The sequence below is a fragment of the Pleurodeles waltl genome, chromosome 1_2 (assembly GCF_031143425.1).
Source record: "Pleurodeles waltl isolate 20211129_DDA chromosome 1_2, aPleWal1.hap1.20221129, whole genome shotgun sequence".
Lineage (NCBI taxonomy): Eukaryota > Metazoa > Chordata > Amphibia > Caudata > Salamandridae > Pleurodeles > Pleurodeles waltl.
In genome coordinates this window covers 73,225,795-73,247,700 of record NC_090437.1, presented here as the reverse complement: position 1 = coordinate 73,247,700, position 21,906 = coordinate 73,225,795, and positions in this window count along the sequence as shown.

The following is a 21,906-nucleotide window of genomic DNA, read 5'->3' as shown; positions in this document are numbered from 1 at the left end:
GACCCCGCAAACGTCAACATTTCTCAGTGTGCGTTATTTTCTGGATGCGTGAAACCACCTTGCGTTAATGACATGCAAGGTAGGCGTCCCTGTCCAAAAAATGACTTAAACACCCGTGCGCCAGATTTATCCAACTGGTAAAAAATGGCGCAGAGCTGGAAGGCGGAGTCAGAAAATGACGTTAATCCTGATGTGCGTCAAAAATTAACACCTGGGTCAGGGCAGGCGTTAAGGGACCTGTGGGCTCTTTTCCATGGTGGAAGACCATGGAAGCAGTCCACAGATTCCCTGCCCTGCACCCAGGGACACCTCCTGACACCCTAGCCCACCCCTGGAGGACACCCATGGATGGGGGGACACATCTATGGTGAGTGCAGGTAAGTGCAGGTAACTCTTTTTTTATTTATTTTAAGTGGCATAGGGGGGCCTAACTTGGGCCCCCTTCCCTGACACTGTGCCTAGTGGCCATGCCCAGGGGACAGGAGTCCCCTGGGCATGGCCATTGGGCAGGGGGGCATGAAACCTGTCTTTGCTAAGACAGGAGTCATTTCCATGGGGGCTGTGTGTCAAAAAATGACGCTAGTCAGGTTTGAGTCAACATTTTTGACTCTAACCTGACTTGCACCATTCTTTGACGCCCAACTCCCATTCTTCCCTACACCTCCTCTGCCCGGTTAGAGTCATTTATTTTTACGCTAACCAGGCCGCAGCGTCGGCTAATGGCATTCCATAAATAAGGCGCCTGGCTGGTGCGTTGCAATGGCGTTAGCCGGCGGTAAACTTTTTTACGCAAATGTGCCCAAGCGCTGATTTGCGTCAAAAAGTATAAATATGGGCCCAGGTCCTTGATCTTATAACTCATTAATAACCACTTACAGTCAAAGTCAATTTTAAAAAGAGCATATGTACATGTATTACACATGCAAACAAGCTTAGGCACAATTCACTCATGCAAATATGCCCACATTTATTCATTGACACACCTGTCTGAAGCCTACTCAACAATTATAAACTGACACAATGCACAGTCCTGCATTCGGCATCCTAAATAATTCTTTAGTGATCCAAAATGGTTGCAACCAGAGCTGTTTAGTTAGGTCAAATATGGGCTGGGCCCAACAGACTAAGGGGGTCATTCTGACTCTGGCGGTAAAATCCGCCAGGGCCAACGACCGCGGGAGCACCGCCAACAGGCTGGCGGTGCTCCCTTGGGCATTCTGACCGCGGCGGTACAGCCGCGGTCAGAAACGGAAAACCGGCGGTGTACCGCCGGTTTTCCGCTGCCCTGTGGAATCCTCCATGGCGGCGCAGCTTGCTGCGCCGCCATGGGGATTCCGACCCCCATACCGCCATCCTGTTCCTGGCGGTTTTGGCCGCCAGGCACAGGATGGCGGTATGGGGTGTCGTGGGGCCCCTGGGGGCCCCTGCAGTGCCCATGCCAATGGCATGGGCACTGCAGGGGCCCCCGTAACAGGGCCCCACCAAGATTTTCAGTGTCTGCCATGCAGACACTGAAAATCGTGACGGTTGCAACTGCACCCGTCGCACCCCTTCCACTCCGCCGGCTCCATTCGGAGCCGGCATCCTCATGGAAGGGTGTTTCCCGCTGGGCTGGCGGGCGGCCTTCTGGCGGTCGCCCGCCAGCCCAGCAGGAAACCCAGAATACCCGCGGCGGTCTTTTGACCGCGCAGCGGTATTCTGGTGGTTCCAGCCAGGCCGGCGGCTTCCGCCGCCGGCCGGGGTCAGAATGACCCCCTAAGGGCCTGATTACAACTTTGGAGGAGGGTGTTAATCCGACCCAAATGTGACGGATATCCAGCCCACCGTATTACGAGTTCCATAGGATATAATGGACTCGTAATATGGCGAGTGGTATATCCGTCACATTTGGGACGGATTAACATCCTCCTCCAAAGTTGTAATCAGGCCCTAATTGTCAAATACCTAGGGCCCTATTACGGAAAAGGCGCACTGTCCCTGTTTGTGCTATGGTGCACCTTTAAACAGGTGTGCTGTTCCCTAATAGGATGAATATGCTGCCCTGGGGGCTGCACATTCAGTGAAATACAGGGCATTTGCTTTAATCAGCTGCTCTGTTTTTCACAGTGCAGACAGCACACCGCCTGCACTTGAAGAGGGGAGAGAGATCCCCCTGCAGGCGGGTGCAGGGAGTGACTTTCTGCTCTCCAGAGGGCTGCCTTGAAGAGGCACAGTGACAATGTGGCACCTTTTTGTGGTGCACTGTGAGTGTGCCTCCCAATGGCCTGTTTGCATCTGTGCCAACGTGTACAATACAGCATGGGCACAGAGGCAAAAAGATTCCCTCATTTGGATGGGGCACACCCCTTGCAAATGAGTAAACAACCTCTCATGATGAGCGCTGGTGATCAGTATAATAGAAGGGGTCGCAGTAGCATCTGAAGGCCCCTTATGTAATACCATTGTGCACCGGGGCACACAAAGTGAGCTCACATGCTCTTTGCGCACCCTGGGAACAGTGTATAATACGACCCCAGGTCTCATACTGGGCAATCATCTAAAGTACATTCAGCCGTTTTAACCAAAATAGCTGTTACTGTATGGTATACTTGCACTGTTTAAAAATACTTTGGGTGCAAACTAAGGCTGCATAGCTTTTGTCAAAAACTGAGCTGGACCCCACATAATAATTAACGCATGGAAGGATGAATCTCTTCGTGGGGTAAACTTCACTGGTGTATCAACTGTCACCTAACATAGATGTCAGTGAATTACTATTATGCTATGCGACCAAGCCAGTCATTTACCAAATACCTGTCAGAAACAGAAACTGTGCCTGCCTATTCCTGTGTCAAGAACTCCTTAGACTCCATAGCAGATGTGGTTTTACTTGAACAGGAATCTATTGTCCAAAAAGGAAATCCCTGAATGAGCACCTATGGGTGTGCACAAAACATCTGCTATCGTTCAGGCTCTAGGAGACACTTGAAAAAATGTCATGGAGCAATTTGAGTATGCAAATGACGTGGGCTGTATGGCACTGCGTATTATTGTTGGACTTGTGTGATGTGTAGATGCTGTGCCAAAAACCCAAAGGTGCCTTCTTTGAGTGTATGGACCTAATACAAATGTTTGCTAAAGGTTTGTATGAATATTATTCGGATGTTAAGAAACCAGTCTGAGATCTTGTTTTATAACGTTAACGGTCAAGTAAACATGTAGGGCAAGGATTTATAAAAAGTGAAAGTTCCTGGCGCCATATTATTAATTTAATTGGGGTAGGGGCATACTGTTCTCAAAATGTAAAGTTGGCTACATAATTATAGCACCTACTGGTGTCATATCTGGGGTAGATTGCTCCCAGAATATGAATTGTCATGGTACCGATTTGGGCTCTTCAAAATATAGTGACATTTTATCTAAACATCTGACAGGCTTATTGTTTGCCTATTAAAGCATCAAGCCTTGTCCGAGAACTTGTCCACGTAGAATGGCACATGTATTGTCTTTACAAATACTGAAAATGTGTACATAAACATAGCCACAAAGAATATACTTGATCCATTCAAATTGAACATTTCATCCATAACATTTAGGCCCTCATTACAACCCTAGCGGTCGGTGTTAAAGCAGCAGTAATACCGCCAACAGCCCAGTGGAAAAAAAGTGGAATCACGACTATGGCGGAAACTGCCAACATAGACAGCCACTTTAACACTCTGACCGCCACGGCGGTAGAAACAAACACCTCAGCGGTATCTGCCAACAGACAGGCGGAGGACAAAGTACTGCCCACACTATTACAAGAGGCCTTTCCACCACCTTTTCCGGGGTGGTACCAATGCTATCAAAAGCACGGCGGAAACAGGACTTGGAACGGAAACCACTCACCTCTCGACACCCAAAGAGAAACCAGGATGCCATGGAGCCCGAACTACAGGTCCTGCTCATGCTGGTCTTCCTCCTCTTGTATCAGGAGCAGCAAAGTCGCCGTCGACAACCACAGTGAGTACCGCACCTACAACACAGGGGAGGGTGGGAGGGAAAAGAGAGTGACACACACACGCAACACGCAATACCCCCACCCCAACCCTCACCCACAACACCATACACACAAATACATGCAGCAACATTACATATACACCCCCTCACCCCCTGGAAGAATGCAAGGACAAAAGGAAATGATTGTAACAATTGTAATCAATAAAAATCAGATAGTGCAATTTGAAAAATCAGTATATACAAATATGTACAGCAACTACACAAGTCCGGATAGTGTTCATTGTCCATGGACCAGTGGTCCCAAAGTGCATGGGCGAAGCCCACACAAGATACCTGACTTGAAATGGAGAGAACACTGCAGGGGCATCAGATCGAAATGAAACAGGCACCTCAGGGGGATGGGGGCACCTCAGCCAGATGAACGCACAACGCCACTGCTGCACGAGGGGGCTCCATGCCCACTGCTGTATCCTGGGGAGTGTAAAGCCACAGTCTCTCAAGTCTTTCCAGTGGGTGGTTTGCCCACTGCTCTATCCTGGGGAGTGCAAAGCCGCTGTCTCTCAAGTCTTTCCAGTGGGTGGTTTGCCCACTGCTCTATCCTGGGGAGTGCAAAGCTGCAGTCTCTCAAGTCTTTTCAGTGGGTGGTTTGCCCACTGCTCTATCCTGGGGAGTGAAAAGCCACAGTCTCTCAAGTCTTTCCAGTGGGTGGTTTACCCACTGCTCTATCCTGGGGAGTGCAAAGCCACAGTCTCTCAAGTGGATGCTATTCTCCACTGGTTCCGGAGGGGGTTTTGTGCCCAGAGTGTTTCATCCTGCCAAGGACTGAGGAAGTGGATGTATCTCTCCACTGGTTCTGGAGGGGTATTGTGCCCAGAGTGCTTCATCCTGCCAAGGACTGAGGAAGTGAAGGCTTTGTGCCCAGAATGCTTCATCCTGCCAAGGACTGAGGAAGTGGATGTATCTCTCCACTGGTTCTGGAGGGGACTTTGTGCCCAGAGTGCTTCACCCTGCCAAGGACTAAGGAAGTGGATGTATCTCTCCACTGGTTCTGGAGGGGGCTTTGTGCCCAGAGTGCTTCACATGGAGTGTGGCAGGTCCCATTCCCTCACCTGGGCGTGTGCGCCACAAGATTGCCTGGGAACAGGTAGCATGATAGGCCATGGAAGCAGAGACACACTCCTGCGCCTGCCACTTGCAGTTACAACCAGTGCTGAGAGTCATGCCTCATGGTCGCTTGGCAGGGTCCAGGACGTCTCCTGCAGCCTCGGACGGCTGTCCACAGGGGATGATTGCCATGTCAGCCGTGGTGGCACTGTCTGAGCACATTGAGGGCTGGTGGCGGTGGTGGCGGTGGTGTCGGTGGTTGCGGCGGTGTCTGTGGCGGAGGTGCTGGCGGTGGTGCTGGCGGTGGTGGATGAGTCTGCACCTATTGAGGGACACAGCAGGACGTCTCCTGCAGCCTTGGATGGCTGCCCACTGGGGATGATGCTGGGGACTGTTGCTGAGGCAACAGATGTGCAGGTGGCGGTGCTGGTGGCAGTGCTGGTGGCGGTGCTGGTGGCGGTGTCCACCGCCGTACAGGTTGGTGTACTGGTTGACAGAAGGGGTGACTCTGGTCCCTCAGCTGGAGCCACCGTGCCCTTTTCCTGATCTGCTCTTCGGTTTGTGTCCCTTCCCCACCTTTGATGTTGCTACTGGTGTCTTGCCACTGTACCCTTTTGGTTTGGAGGAGCCCTTGCTTGGTGGTAGGTGCGGCTTCTCCCTCCGGCATGTGGGCACCTTCTTCACCTTGGCAGGTGGTGGTGGAATGGCCTGCTCCTTGGCCTCGCTAGGTGACACACTGGCAGCCCTGATGGGTGGCAGCCGCGATGAGACCAGAGTTGCTGTGACCACTGTACTTGGGGATTTGGTGGCTGAGGTGCCGGGCTGGGACCTGGACAGCCTGGCCCTAGGGGAAGGGAGGGGGGGGTGGAGGGAAGAGGTCAATGTTAGCCAGGAAAAGTTTCTTAGACACACTGGGATGGGAAGATGGAGGGGGTTTGGGAGTGGAGGAAGAGGTAGTGGTTGTAGGAGGTGTACATTTGCTGAATATGGGTGAAGGTGCATGGGCCGGAGGCTGTTGTGAGGTGGATGGCTGTTGAGTGGGTGTGTGCCTGCGTTTGTGTACTTTGGGAGGAGGGCTCACAGACAGACTGGGAGAGGACACAGGGGATGTGTGAATGGTAGTGGGGGTGGTGAGTGCACATGAGCGGTGTGTGGTGATGGGCATGCTGGTGATAGAGGTAGTAGCTGAGGATGTAGTGCATGCAGATGTGAGTGGAGACGAGACAGGGAGGGAGGAGGGGGACTTGGAGGAGGTGCATGGGCCGGAGGCAGTTGTGAGATGGATGGCTGTTGGGTGGGTGTGTGCCTGCCTTTGTGTACTTTGGGAGGAGGGCTCACAGACAGACTGGGAGAGGACACAGGGGATGTGTGAATGGTAGTGTGGGTGGTGAGTGCACGTGAGCGGTGTGTGGTGATGGGCATGCTGGTGATGGAGGTAGTGGCTGAGGATGTAGTGCATGCAGGTGTGAGTGGAGATGAGACAGGGAGGGAGGAGGAGGACGTGGAGGAGGGGGGCCACAGTGGAGGCAGTGGATGTTGCTGTGTCTGCATGGGGATGGTGCTTGTGTGAGTGCCTGTGGGATGTGTGGTGCTTATGTTTGCCATGTCCACTCTTGTGTGTTGATGAGTGTGCATGCTGGTCTGATGGTGTGCTTGGGATAGGCTGAGCTACAGGGGATTGGGTCTGGGTGGAGGAAGTTGGAGGGGGAGGCTTGACACAGGGACAATGGCTGCCATCAGTGCTGAGGCCAGAGCCTGAAATGCTCTCTGTTGGGCCGCCTGCCCAGAATGAATGCCCTCTAGGTATGCATTTGTTTGCTGCAAATGCCTCTCAACACCCTGGATGGCATTCAAAATGGTAGATTGCCCAACAGTGAGGGATCTCAGGAGGTCAATAGCTCCCTCCCTGAGGGCAGCAGGGCTGACTGGGGCAGGGCCTGAGGTGCCTGGGGCGAAGGAGATGCCCACCTCCTGGGTGAGTGGGCACGGGACACACGCTTAGGGGCTGCTGGGAGGGCGGTGCCGGTAGGGGGGGTGGCGGCTGTACCTGTTATTGCGGTGGGCACAGAGGTGCCCGCCACCGCAAGGGAGCTCCCATCAGAGGAGGAGTCGCTGTCGCTGGTGTATGCTCCTGTCCCCGTCGTGGAGCTCCCCTCGCCCTCCGTCCCACTGGTGCCTTTAGACTCCATTACTTTACCCTCCAGGGCCATGTGGGATGCAGCTCCCTCCTGCTCCGGTGCCACTGCTCCTCCACCAGATGATGCTAATGCACGCAAGAACAGGGTGACAAAACAAAAAGAGGGGGGGAAGACAGAAGATACACATGGTCAGTGCATGGAATACCACCAACGTTGGTGAACACAACACACAGGGAGCAGCCCTATGCACTAAGCCATGCACTAACAGTGCAGGGGAAAAGAACATGCCCAAGGGGGACTCTGCCTAGACCCATTTTATGCACAGCTGGCACCCATGGGAGCCTGACTAGGTGTAGAGGACAAATACCACCTTTGGGGTTGGACTGGGAATGAGGCTGCAAAACAATGGATCTACCTTTGCACGTATGCCCTTGCCTAGAGGAACCCACAGGCTACCACCCCCACCCAGACACCTCGTCAAGTGCTGAATGACAATGTACTCACCCCTTGTGGCTGCTGTTGTGCCCTCAAGCGCCCATCCAACTCCGTATATGCCACCGCCAGGATCCGGTACATCAGGGGGGGTCATGGTGCGACAGGCACCCCTCCCACGTTGGGAGGCCATCCACAGCTGGGCCTCCGCCATCTTCTTGCTCCAGCGGAGCAGGTCCTCCCATATTTTCTGGCAGTGGGTGCTCCATCTATGGTAGATCCCCAGGGTCCGCACTTCCTTGGCGATGGCACACCAAATCCCCTTCTTCTGGTGGGTGCTGACCTAGAGGACAAGTGAAGTAATAATGGATGTTACTATCCCATACTGTTCTTCTCATGCATTGCCTAAAAACCTCCCACCCTGGCCCAGACATACATACACACACACTATCCTCACATGCTGGCCTATCCCCCTCCCCTCCCTCTTCCATCCACGACACTCCAAAAATCATGTACCATCCACCATGTTCACAGTGTACCCACCTGTTTGTCTGGAGGACCGTACAATTGCGTGTACTGGGGGATGACCCCATCCCGTAGTTTCTCCAACTCCTCCGAAGTGAAGGCAGGGGCCCTTTCCCCAGACACTGTAGCCATTGTCGCTTCCAGACACAGGTCACAGCAGCACTTGCAGTGTAGATCCTCTCAGGTTGAAGGTCAAGTATCAAGTGAGTGAACAGATAGAAAATGGCGGCCACGTCCGCGGCGGTGCGTACCATCACTGCCAGCGTACATCATCATTTGCTTGTGGAACCCATAGGGCCCAATGTTAACCAATGCTGAATTGCGCCACGGTCTTCGACCGCCTACTGCGACGGTGTCCAACGCCAGCGCAGTTACCTCATTTCCCCTTGTCCCACCTCACAGGTCAGGCAGCCACCATTTCAGGGGGCCACATGGCAGGCCAAATAACTGTGTCACACCTACTTAGGCCAGGAATATGGACAGACAAAGGCACATTGAGAAATTATTACGTTTTTGCTAAACAGCACTTATCTAAGTGTTGTATGACCCTCTGCTCTCCGTTCTCCTCCATAGGGCACGTCCGCTGGGGCAGGTGATGAGATGGCGGCATCCTCCGGTGTACAGACCCCTGGTGGAGCTGTCAACAATGGAAGAGAGACACATAATTATCACTTACAGACTTGATCGTGCAACAATCCAGGAACAGTGTGCCCAGTTGGAACCAGACCTGATTTCAGCTATCCGCCATCTCACAGGAATACCCCCTCTAGTGCAGGTCCTGTCTGTAATCAATTCCCTGGCCCGTGGGTCTTTTCAAACAACATTGGCCATGGCATCAGGGATGTCCCAGCCAATGTTTTCTAACGTGTTGTCCAGAGTGTTGTCTGCCCTGCTGAAACACATGCGCAGCTACATTGTTTTCCCTTAAGTGGAGGATTTACCCACAGTGAAAGGTGACTTTTATGTCCAGTACATCTCCCATGTGAATGCCAAGTATCTAGGCTCAGTGCATGACGCTTACATTTTAAGGAATAGCAGCATCCCTTATGTGATGGGCCAACTCCAGAGGCACTGTGTGTGGATAATAGGTGAGCCTAAAGTCCCCATTCAGTTTCATTTGCTGTCTGGGTATGGGAGAGTCCCTAATGTTTGGAGGATGTCTAACAGTTGTCCCTGGATATTTGCAGGTGACTCGGGTTACCCCAACCTGTCATGGTTACTGACCCCAGTGAGGAATCCCAGGACAAGGACAGAGGAACGCTACAATGAGGCACATGGGCGAAGTAGGAGGATAATAGAGCGCACCTTCAGCCTCCTGAAGGCCAGATTCTGGTGCCTCCATATGACAGGTGGCTCCCTATACCACTCACTGAAGAAGGTGTGCCAGATCATCGTGGCCTGCTGTATGTTGCACAACCTGGCTTTGTGACGCCAGATGCCTTTTCTGCAGGAGGATGGGCCTGATGCTGGTCTTGTGGCAGCTGTGGAGCCTGTGGACAGTGAAGAAGAGCAGGCAGAAGAAGAAGATGTAGCAACCGAAACAACATCATTATGCAATACTTCCAGTGAGACGCAGGTAAGAAGATGGAACTGCTTCCCACATCTCATACTATTGTAGGACCTAGCTTAAGTCTGCCTTTTTACCTCTGTGTAATGACCCTGACTTATCACTTTGGCTTTCCATTTCACAGATATGGGTCCCGATTTTTGCCCTCTGCTATGTGTACTCCTGGCATACAGCTGTGTAACATTGGTATGTGAACAAGTACAGTGACATTGCTATATAACAGAGATTTTGTAATTACACATTTGTGAAAGCACAGACGGACTCCAGATTGATTTATGATTCAGGGGTGTTTATTTCTGTGCAAATAAGTGGAGGGGTGTGTGAAATGGGCTGGGGTGATGGTGGAGGAATGTCTATGGCAGAGTCCAGTCTCTTGGTCTCACAGGTGCATTGTCCAATGGGGCATAGGAAGTGGAGCAATGGCAGTTTATGGTGGACAGGGTGACAAATTGGGACAGAAGGGTGACATTCAGGAGGGTCTTATTTCCTGGCGGGGGACTTGGCAATGTTCTCTGTCTTGTTCCTGGATCTCAGGGACCGTTTGCGGGCTGTTTCTCCTTCTGCAGGGGGTGGGGTGCTGGTGGCCTGTTGGTCCTGTGGCGGTGCCTCCGGTCCACTAGGGCCAGCGAAGGTGGAGGGCTGTTCATCGTCCAGGCTAGTGTCAGGGGCCCGTTTGTGTGCCCCTGTGTCCCTCATTGGGTTGACAAGTTCTGCCAGCACCCCTGCAATGGTGACCAGGGTTGTGTTAATGGACTTCAAGTCCTCCCTGATCCACAGGTAGTGTTCCTCCTGCAGCCGCTGGGTCTCCTGAAACTTGGCCAGTACCGTGCCCATGGTCTCCTGGGAATCGTGGTAAGCTTCCATGATGTTGGAGAGTGCCTCATGGAGTGTCGGTTTCCTGGGCCTGTCCTCCCCCTGTCGCACAACAGTCCTCCCAGCTTCCCTGTTATCCTGTGCCTCTGTCCCCTGAACCGTGTTCCCACTGCCACTGACCCCAGGTCCCTGATTGTCTTGGGTTAGTGGGTTTGCCTGGGGTCTCTGTAGTGGTGGACACACTGCTGATTGACGTGTCCTGGGGACAGAGGGATGGGCCCGCTGGGTGGGTGCTGTGGTGGTGTTTCCTGAGGGGGGGAGGCTCTGTGGTGGTTTGGGACTGTGTCAGGGGAACCGAGTGTCCTGAGGTCCCTGATGGACCGGGCTGGTCATCTTGATCCAGGCGTGCAGAGCTGCTGTCATCACTGTGGGCCTCTTCTGTGGGGGGACTGGATATGTCTGGCACCTCCTGTCCGGTGACGTTGGGTATGGGTCCTGTTGGGGTGTAAATGCATAGTTTTAGTATCTGTGTGTGCCATCTTGTGCAGTGGGTGAGGTACCCTCTACTCCTGTGCTTGCGTCATTGTGTTAGCCCTTTTGTGATAGTTGGTTTGGGGTCTGTGTGGGTTTCTGTACTGGACATGCTTTGGTGACGGTGGTCCATGCATAGGTGTTGCATGCAGGGCCTTGGTATTGAGATGTGTGGGTTGTGATAGTGGGACATATGGAGATGATGGTGTGATGGGGGTGAGGGTAAAGAGTGGGAGTATGTGATGGCATGCAGGTAGGGTGGCTGGGGGGTGAAGCAGTTAAGATATGACTTACCAGAGTCTAGTCCTCCTGCTACTCCTGTGAGGCCCTCAGGATGCATTATTGCCAAGACTTGCTCCTCCCATGTTGTTAGTTGTGGGGGAGGAGGTTGGGGTCCACCGCCAGTCCTCTGTACAGAAATCTGGTGTCTTGATACCACTGAACGTACCTTCCCCCGTAGGTCGTTCCACCTCTTCCTGATGTCATCCCGTGTTATTGGATGCTGTCCGACTGCGTTGACCATGTCAACGATTCTCCGCCATAGCTCCATCTTCCTTGCAATGGATGTCTGCTGCACCTGTGATCCGAATAGCTGTGGCTCTACCCGGATGATTTCCTCCACCATGACTCTGAGCTCCTCCTCTGATAACTTGGGGTGTCTTTGAGGTGCCATGATGTAGTGTGGGTGATATGTGAGGTGCTGTCTGTTGTGATGTGTGGGGGATGTGTTGGTGTGTGTTGTTGGAGGTGCGTGGATGTTGTATAAGTGTTGGTGTTGTGTGTCTGTGGATGCTGGTGTTGTGTTAGCTAAACTCTCTCTCTGGCCTTCTTCGAAATTTTTGGCTGTAAGGGTTTGTGGGTAATGTGGGTGTGTGTTTTATAGCGTTGTGGGTGTGTGGGTGTGGTGTGTGTATGTGTATCAGGTGTGTGTATTTTGAATTGTCCAATGTGGTTGTGTATTGTAAATGTGTGTGCATTTTGAGCGTGGCGGTGTGTACCGCCAATGGATTACCACGGTTGAAAGACCGCTGCGTTGATACGTGGGTCGGGATATTGTTGGCGTTTTCTTGTTGGCGTGACAGTGTAGGTTTTAGTATAGCCAGTTTATCACTGACCTTTGGTGTGGCGGACTTGTGTGGGTGTCTGTATTGTGGCGGATTCCGAGTTGTGGGTCGTAATACCTGTAGCAGACTTCCACCGCCGCAACGGTATGTTGGCGGTCTTCAGCACGGCGGAAAGCGGGTTTTACCGCCAGGGTTGTAATGAGGGCCTTAGTCCTGTATTAATGGCATTGAGTCGTTATATGAATACAGGTTCCAGAGACAATAGTTTCTTTTATAGACTACAACCTCTTAGGTCCATTTCTACATTGGCTTAAATTGTTGGTTTTAGATCTGTAGCTGTGCGGTTCCTTTTGAAACAGTTCACAAACAGTGCAGTCATTATCCCAAACATCTGGTTTGTACTGACAAATGCGTTTTCTGATTTATAGCTTTGTCATGGCTATGCATTCCTTTGAACATATTTGAAACGTAGCATAATCTACGTTCTCACTCTTGCAGCTAGAGAATCTTTTTTGTAGTAACTTGATGAGTTTAGTAGTGATTTCCTTGGTGTCTGATGTACTTAGACAGACCGAGCAATTCCCACATTTACCATGTCCCATAGCATCTGGAAGACCCAAAAGTGTAGTCAAAGTCTGTTTTCTATGGTGTAAATCCACCATAACTGGGGATTCCTTTAGGTTTGGAGGTACAAATTTTGTTAGAAATGGGGCTCTGCGTGATGACACAGATGAGTGGGGACTCTATGGTAGCCTCTTTCTAAGAATCTGCTGCATAATCTGTTGGCATTGTCAAAATAGTGCTGCCTTACGGAACAGTTCCTCAGGGTGCGGACATCATTAGTTTTTAGTTTTCCAAACACAAACTCCCACTTTGGCATCCCTACGTCTAAAAACACTGTTATTATTATTATTATTATTTTTTAGAGGTATGCATTTGCTTTATCAGCAGTAAAACTAAAAAATAAAAAAAAAAGTGGACTCCTCTTCCTTTTCTATTTTAGACTCCTATAGTGGGCCAGAGGCCTGGGGGGTCAGTGCAATATTATTTTAAAGGTAGGGGGCAGGCAATCCCCCACCCCAAGCCATCTTTCTAAGCCCAGAGGACCCCTTATGCTGTGGCTGATTTCCTTATTTTGGGGAGGGGGCATGCACCCCCGAGCCATTTGTAGGCCCCCGGGGAGCCCTCCCCTGGGACCACTTTAATTTTAATGGGGCAGTGGCCGCACCTTTCCTCCTCGGGCCATTTTTAGATCCTGGAGACACCATTCAATGGGGCCAATTTTTTTTTTTTTATGGGGAAGGAACATGCAACCCCACTCCAGTGCCAGTTTTAAGCCACAGAGCCCATCAAGTGGTCACCAGGGTAGTTACGGGAACATAATGATTGGCTCCTGCCTTTACCCACTACATATCCTGGGTGAAGAGCCAGCAGAGACCTCAGGGGCCTTGGGGGTCTCCTGCAGCCCCAAATTAAAAAAATAAAACTAGTGTGGGTGCCCTTTGTGGGCACTGGGGGACCAATAGTGAAAGTTAAATGTCCAGCTTCCCAGCACCCACAATGGGTGTTGGCTGGAAACTGGCAGGTGCCATTCATTTGTTATTAACTGCTTCAGACAAGGAGCTGGCTATAATTACCTCAGAGGAATTTTTAGTAATATTTTACTCCCGGTTGTGCCCCTGGAAAGGGCAGGGCTACTATCAAACATTTTATTAATGTTCTGGATGGCTGCAGGACGCACAGCACCCCCAGCAACATTTAAAAAAACACAGTATGTTGCCTGGATCATTGAATCCATAACCACAGGATAGCTTACCATATTTTTAAAGAACTCCAAGTTGGAGCAGTATGCTTGTCAGCTGGAATGCAATAATCCCTTGTGGTCTGCACTATGGCTGTACTTTGCAGCCTGAAAAAAATTAAAAAAACCTCAAAGACATGTTTAATGTTTTTTTTTTAAATACTTTATTGAAAATATTTTGTGACAGTCACTATTATTAAACATTGCAATGTATGAATTTCTAAAATATAAATAATTAATAAATCGTTATGATTATACTTACCATGCATTATAAAGGCATGCGTGATAAAAGCTGCAAGGTAACGGCATTACGTGGCAAAAGTTGAGTGGTAAAGGCTGTTTCTAATGTGAGATGTATTGCCTCAATTCTAAAACAGTGGGTCCCAAACCATCACTGGCAAGCATTATACTTCATGAGGACAATTCTTAAAACACTGCCTAATACTGATGCGGTCCTGGTATATAGAAGAAAGCTCCTTTCTTTTTGGGCCTGATTTCCAGATATCCCCAGTAGCTCTCAACAAGCATACACCACTGTTCTTGTTTATTCCCCATGTCAACCAAGGCACTCTCAACTCATCAAATACCATCAGAGGTCATCCTTCAACCAGTAATACTTCTCTTCCACCACCTTGCTCTCTTCCTGGCCACCATAAACTCATTCAACTTTGTGACACTGCTGACTGCTAATATGAAAGTGGATTTCTTTTCACATTTGTCTAGTGATGCTATATCAAGGATAGCAAGTAAATCCTGCAATACGAGCACTGAAATACAACTTAAATAATGGAACGGCTTATTTATCATCCTCTTTAACACACCATCATCCTCCTAACCAACACCCTTTAGGTCAGAGCTGCTGGTTTCCTAGACTTAAAGTTAAGGTCTAGTACCCGGCTGCTGTCCATGCCATGCATAGCCTCTTCTATGAAGGCCAGTCTACAAAGTCCATAGTAGCATTTTCCAACAGCCAGTTAGATGAGCCCTGAAAACCTTCTTTGCACCTTTCAAGTTATACCTACCAACTGTTGCAGGAGTAGGCAAGTTTGATGGCTTTTCTTTAAGCTGCTGTTTGTTTTTATGGGATGGAACCTTGGGACTTTGTTTTTCTACTCTGCCTGAGCATGAGGTTACCCTGTATGTAAAAATGAGTTACGACTTCACCAAGAAAGCCCCTCTGGCTGGCATTTGTACACACTCCATGATGGTGATGACAGTTCTGTTGCAATTACCAGGGGTGCCCCAGAGGCTGATATGTGCTGGGCAACTATATTAGCATACCTATGCCAAGCTGCTAGCCCTAGCTTGCTTTTTATTTCATCCAGCATGGGTCCGTGCTTGCTATAGCTCCAGATTCAAGCTAGCCTGGCTGAGGAGGGATGATTCCCTGAAAACCAGTCCCAGGATGCTTGGTTCTGATTCAGGGAGGACCTGCCCTGGGAGTTCGTGCTGGACTGTTCTCATGGGGAAGAGGGTTAAGACTGATTTGCATGTGGCTGGGACCAAACTGGAATGGCATGGCAAGCAAAAAAACTGATGGATTAAGCCCATATCTGAGACTGGGGGTGAATGTTTGATTTGCTCTGCATTCCATCCATCATCTGTTGTTTTTGCATTTGTTGCCCCAAGTGGGAAGAGTATGCCCAGATGTGGGTCCCGGGCTCACTGCACCACTGGATTCAAGCTAGCCTAGCTGATAAAGGGTGATACCCTGAAACCAGTCCAAGGATGCTTTTTTTCCGGTCCAGGGAGCACCTGGCTTGGCAGTTCGAGCTGGACTATTCCCATGAGTAATAGGGTAAAGACTGATTTGCATCTGGCTGTGCCCAAACTGGGCAGGCGTGGTGAGCAAAAAAACGATGGATTAAACCCAGATCTTTGTGACTTGGAGTGAATGTTTGCATTGTTCAGCATTCTGTCCATCATCTATTCTTTTTACATTTGTTGCCCCAGGTGGGAAGGGTATACCCAGACGTGGGTCCCGTGCTCACTGCACCACTGGATCCAAGCTAGTCCAGCTGAAGAAGGGTGTTACTCTTAAACCGATCCTAGGATGCTTTTTCTGGTCCAGGAAGAACCTGGCTTGGTAGTTTGGGCTGGACTGTTCCCATGAGGGACAGGGTCTAGATGGATTTGCATATGGCTGGTACCAAACTGGGGTGGCATGGTGAGCAAAAAAACAATGTATTAAACCCAGATCTTTGTGACTGGGGTGAATGTTTGCATTGTTCAGCATTCCGTCCATCATCTGTTCTTTTTGGTTTAAGGATGACAGCACTTTTCTTTATAGGCGACTAGGCCAGTCCCACAACAAGTTGTAACTGTTGTCACAACCCTCCCGGCTCACAAGCAGTACCTCACCAAAAACCCAAACAGTAAAAGGTGATTTGTGGCAGCCTTTACTCATGGACTCAAGAATGCGACATCTCAAAGAGGTTGTGGTTAAACGGAGATTACCCCTTTCTCACATGAATAACTTGTCTCAGCCATACACACAGGCAATGAATGTAATGCAGTGAAGGTTTCAATAGATTTCATTAAGAAGATTGCAATCTACGATAAATTGCATGAGCTTCAATGACTAGCATAATGACCAATGCAAGAAACAGAATGGTAAAAACAAGACATGAATAAACAGACCCCCACTACCTTGCAATACTACAAAGAGTGGAATAGATGTGAAATAGTCCCCACTACCCTAGCATGATGAACCTGATCTCTAACCTAAAGAGTGCTAGTTGTGTTAAACCTAATCTGCCAGTACCAGGTCCATGAGAAGAGCCCCCCAACCCTTGTTACCTTCGTATGAGGTCTCTAGATTAGACTCCGTGAGGACACGAAGACTGGGTCGGCATCAAGGCAACGTGTAGCATAGATAGCATCAATAGCATCTGGTAGGAATCCCTCTGATTATCTTGTCTATGTGAGATGTATTTATAGAGATATGGTAGGACCCTTGACGCAGGTATGTTCCCAAACAATAGATAAGAAGACATGCTTGGGGTGGCAATTATATGAACAATTTCCTGAAAACAGTACATTATGTGACTGGCACACGAAACTGTGAAAGTACATAATGTGACAACCTTCGTATCTCATTTATCTTTGCGCTGATAGTGACGCCTTTACAGACTGGCACTGATAACGTGAAATTAAAAATCTTTCTAACTAAAAACATGGTGGCCATCTTGGAAGAATGAATTAAATAAATGTGCTAAAACAGAGCAAGCTAAATAGATTAAAAGTCACTGGGTGATGGGGGCACAGTCCTGCAAGCCAGAAGGCTAAGCTAACTCCTGATTCCCATTAAAACTAAATAGGATCCACTACACCATCTTTACTCTAGTGTTCCAATGGTGCGGGTAGTGGTGCAGCTGCAGTAATTCCCCCCAGGGTTACTAGGCCTGGGCGGAGATCACGGTTTTCCACTCCACGGAATGCTGCAGAGTTGATTTAAAACTCTGTGGAATTCCGCGAAGTGAAGTTCCATGAGCCGTGGAGTGGCAACCCTGTCCTGAATGTGCCCAATCTCATAAGTGTTAAAAAGGGTCTGGCCTTGTTAGCCAAGCCTGACCCTGCTTAGCGGTTCCAAGATCAGGAGCATTCAGGAGAGGGCCGTAAGCAGTGAAAGCTGACGTTTCAGGCCTCTTGTGCACCAGCCTGCTCCTTGTGCACTGCACATGGGGCAGGCCGATGTACAAGAGGCCTGAAACAGCAGCTCCGGCTGCCTACGGCCCTAGCCTGAATGAAGGCCAGGGCCGTAGGCAGCGAAAGCTGCAGTTTCAGGCCTCGTGCACCAGTGTACACGAATGAAAAAAAAAAAACAGGACTCACCTGGGTCCTCGTTGCCAGTGGCTTGGCACTCTGCCTCCCACTGCCTCCTCCTCTTGGCCTATGCTGCTGGCGGAGGGAGGCCTGGAATCCTCTTGGATCCGGAGCTGCTGGCATCAGCTCCAGCTCCATCCCCATCAGGACGAGACTGCGCACTGCAGCCCAGTTATGGACCACACATCGCAAGCGCAGACAGCCTGCGCTTGCACTGTATGGCCTCTAACTGGGCTGCAGTGCACACGCAGTGAGCTCCGTGCCACTGGCAGGGCTAGCAGAGGTTTTGGGTAAACCCACTCTCCAAGTGGAGTGCCAAAAACTCCATTAGCTCCACCAGAGGAGCAGAGCTTGACGCCCACCCCTAATGGTTACTGTCTCTGGTAGAAATAACAACCAGTCTCTCATCCATGTTCTGTGGCCTGGGTAGGCTTTGCATTGTCATCCCACTCTGGAGGAGGTGCTCCTACTTTGTGTGATTGATCCAGGTGAGACTTCTTTGTTACTACAGGGCAGATTCAGGGTGCATAACAGTGTCATGGAGGCATCAGTGGTGTGCAGCTGTCTTTTGATAGATACCCTCTTCTGGACAGCAGATGGGCCCTTCTGTTGTAGACCTTCTGAATGGGTCAGTCTTGGGGTCAGTCGCTGGGGTCTCTCTGAAATGAGCCATGAATGCAGTACTCTTTGAGGAAAACATCGGCAACTAGGTTGCTTCTAGGTCCTTCGGGCAGCGATGACTGTATGCAATATGGGGACTGGGCTATGGGCAGGCACTCATTTGATTCAGCCCACTTGCAAGTGCCTCAGAGTAGCAGCTTCTATTTTCTGTGCTGTTGTTCCCACATGCACCCAATTGACAAGTGCCATTGACTAAGGACAATCTTAGTCCATTTGGCACACTTGGGCATGTGCCACAGCTTCACATGTTTCTTCCTCTGCCGTGTAGGCCTCTTGATGACAAGTGGGCAAGTGCACGGCTGCATTGACACGCCACTTTCGGCACAGAAGCAAGTGTTGCAAGCCATGATTGCTCCCTTCTTCATCAGCACAGTGCACTAGGGCACAAATAGCCAAGTGCCTTGGTTGCAACAGCAGGGACTCTGGGAGGAATTACTTGAGCACACCTCATCAGTGTTGCTAATCCTCCGCTTCAAGGTCAATAAATCTTGGCACCAATGTTGTTGAGTCTACGTTATTTGAAATCTTAGATCATTGTTCCTAGTACACATAAAGTACTGAACCATAAGTGTATACCATGCAACTCCATGACATTTGTTGCTATATGCTTTTGTTGCACACTTTTATGAATGAAATATAAATTTGAAAATTATAGTTGTCCATTTTTGAAACACAGGTGTATACAATGTACACCAGAGTATGTAAGGTTACTGTATTCACCGTAAAGATCTTTTCTGTTGCCCACCACCAGCGATAGTATATAATGCCAAGATTACTGTTTATTAACTATCAATTGCAATATAGATAAATAATACGTATTAGAGCAGACATCTCCAACGAGGAGCTCGTCAGCTACTGGTAGCTCGCCAGCTACCTGTCAGTAGCTCTCCTGTATGCAGCAAAGCATACTAAATTAAAAGTTTTCATTTGGTTGAATTAATGTATGCATACCAATATTAAAAAGTGTGCATTCGAGACAAAAATTTGTATATGTTCAGAATTCATAAGCTGAGTTTTTTTTTTTTAAAGGTTGCATTTTCAAAATATATTTAAAGCTGATATTTGAGATATGAATCTTGCAGCCATGGAGCGAGGTACTACTAAGACTATTACCTTGGTGCTAGCAGCATTGCAGCTAAGGCTGTTACACATGAAACATGTAGAGGCATTCCACATTGACAGAGAATTTTTATCATTATTGCTGGCAACTATGCCTGAGATGATCACTGATGGTGATCTTTCATATGATAACCACTAAAGTTATTTGTCTGATTAGCTGTCTGGTAGTGATCTGTGGTTACTATTACAGCACTAATAATTTCAACAGTAGCTTGGGATGAGTTTGTCTGAACATAAGTAACTCTTATTAGAGAAAAGGCTAGAGACCTCTGTATTGGAGAATGCAAGGTCACCTAATAGATATGATGGTCATTATCATCCATTTATTAATAGTCTGCAAACTTTTGTAATGATGATTGGTTGAAACAGACAACCAAACAAGGGTCTGCTATTTATATATAAACTGTTGTGCATATGGTGTAATATAACCCTCTGAGAAATCATTTTCTACTGTATGTTTGAGATTAAGCTCCATAACCAGTATAAATCAATTTAGATCCCAAGATTTGTCTCCATTCCAAGGTGGCGCGACTTACGCCTTTAGCAATAACAGATCTGTAAGGGCATGTCCCCACCTCTAACAGCTTCCAGGCAGATACACTTATAGTGGCGATCTCACATTGTAAGCGTCTCATCCGAGCACCATGCCCAGTTTCTTAACATTCATTGAGACAATAAGACCACTACATACAGTAAGCTTTTTAGGTTGTCGTTCTTCTGCTGACACTGAGGGGGCCTTTTTATATTTATCTAACCCACGCTCTCCTTGGTTTTAGCAGTTTTACATTTGGTGGTCGGCCGGGCACCAGCTCCAACTTTAAAAGCTTATGGTGTTTTCACCCTGTATTTGGCGGTCTCCTATGTTAGTCTGTTGTTCCCGGTTGAAGTTTTCATTATGCAAGACCTACCTGTAATTTTAGCACAGGCTCATTTGAAAATTTGCCATTGAGAATATATTCACTCGAGGATTCTCACAACTGTATACCTACATGATCTCATACCACTGTAGAGTTCAATGAGCTCCCCCATTGCAATGCCCCATGAGTATATCTTATTAAGAGAATAGAGAAGATTATCATGCAAAATTAGATTAGTAGTCAAATAATTCTGAAAAGGTTTTAGTTAATAGTTAGCGTACCTGAAATGTTCAAATTTGTGGCCAGTATCCACCTTCAGGAGTGAGAAAGTTGTACTGTAACACTATATGGACTTTTGAAAATTGTATCCTGGTCAAGTCATTGGACTGTTTTTATTTATTCACTTAGGGGCATATTTATACTCTGTTCGTGCCGGATTTGCGTCATTCCTTTTGACGCAAATTCGGCGCGAACTTAACTCCATATTTATACTTTGGCGCTAGACCTGTCTAGCGCCATATTTATGGAGTGAGAGTCATTTTTTTAGCGTGGAAACCTACCTTGCGTTAATGACGTGCAAGGTAGGCATTCCCGGGCAAAAAATGACTCAAAGGCATTTGCGCCTTATTTATACTCCCGTGCAAAAATGACGCACAGGAGGGCCTTAAAAATGGACTCTAAACCAGTTTAGAGTCATTTTTTAACGCCTGGGTCAGGGCAGGCATTAAGGGACCTGTGGGCTCATTTCCATGGTCTCAGACCATGGAAGCAGTCCACAGGTTCCCTTCCCTGTCCCCAGGGACACGCCCTGCCACCCTTGCCCACCCCTGGAGGACACCCATGGATGGGGGGACCCATCTACGGTAAGTAGAGGTAAGTATATTTTTTTTTAGGTAGAAGTGGCACAGGAGGCCTTACTTGCCCCCCCCTACATGCCACTGTGCCCAATGGCCATGCCCAGGGGATATAAAGTCCCCTTGGCATGGCCATTGGGCGGGGGGGCATGACTTCTGTCTTTCCTAAGACAGGAGTCATTTCCATGGGGGTTGTGCATCAAAAAAAGATGCTAGTCAGGTTAGAATCAATGTTCTGGACTCTAACCTGACTTGCACCATTCTTTGGTAGGTAAGGCAAGAATATTCAAAGATACTTGAAGCTGGTGGTTTGTGTGTTCCTTCTGATGTTCCTTCCTCACAGAAAAGGAAATCAGTACGCTGTGAAAGTAAAATGACATCTCCATGAAACACAACATAGAGATGTGTGCGAGGGGGAGCCGGGATTGGGATTAGAGTCCCTTCTTTGCAGAGTAAATATATTAGCAAAGGAAATTAGGATATTAATGATTGTACACCACCAGTCACCTTTTCCTGTATTTTTAGAAGCCTGATTCAACATTAAGAGAACATGATATATTATAGTACTGGAAAAAAAGCTCTAAAAACTGTCCATGTTTACTATCCATTACTTT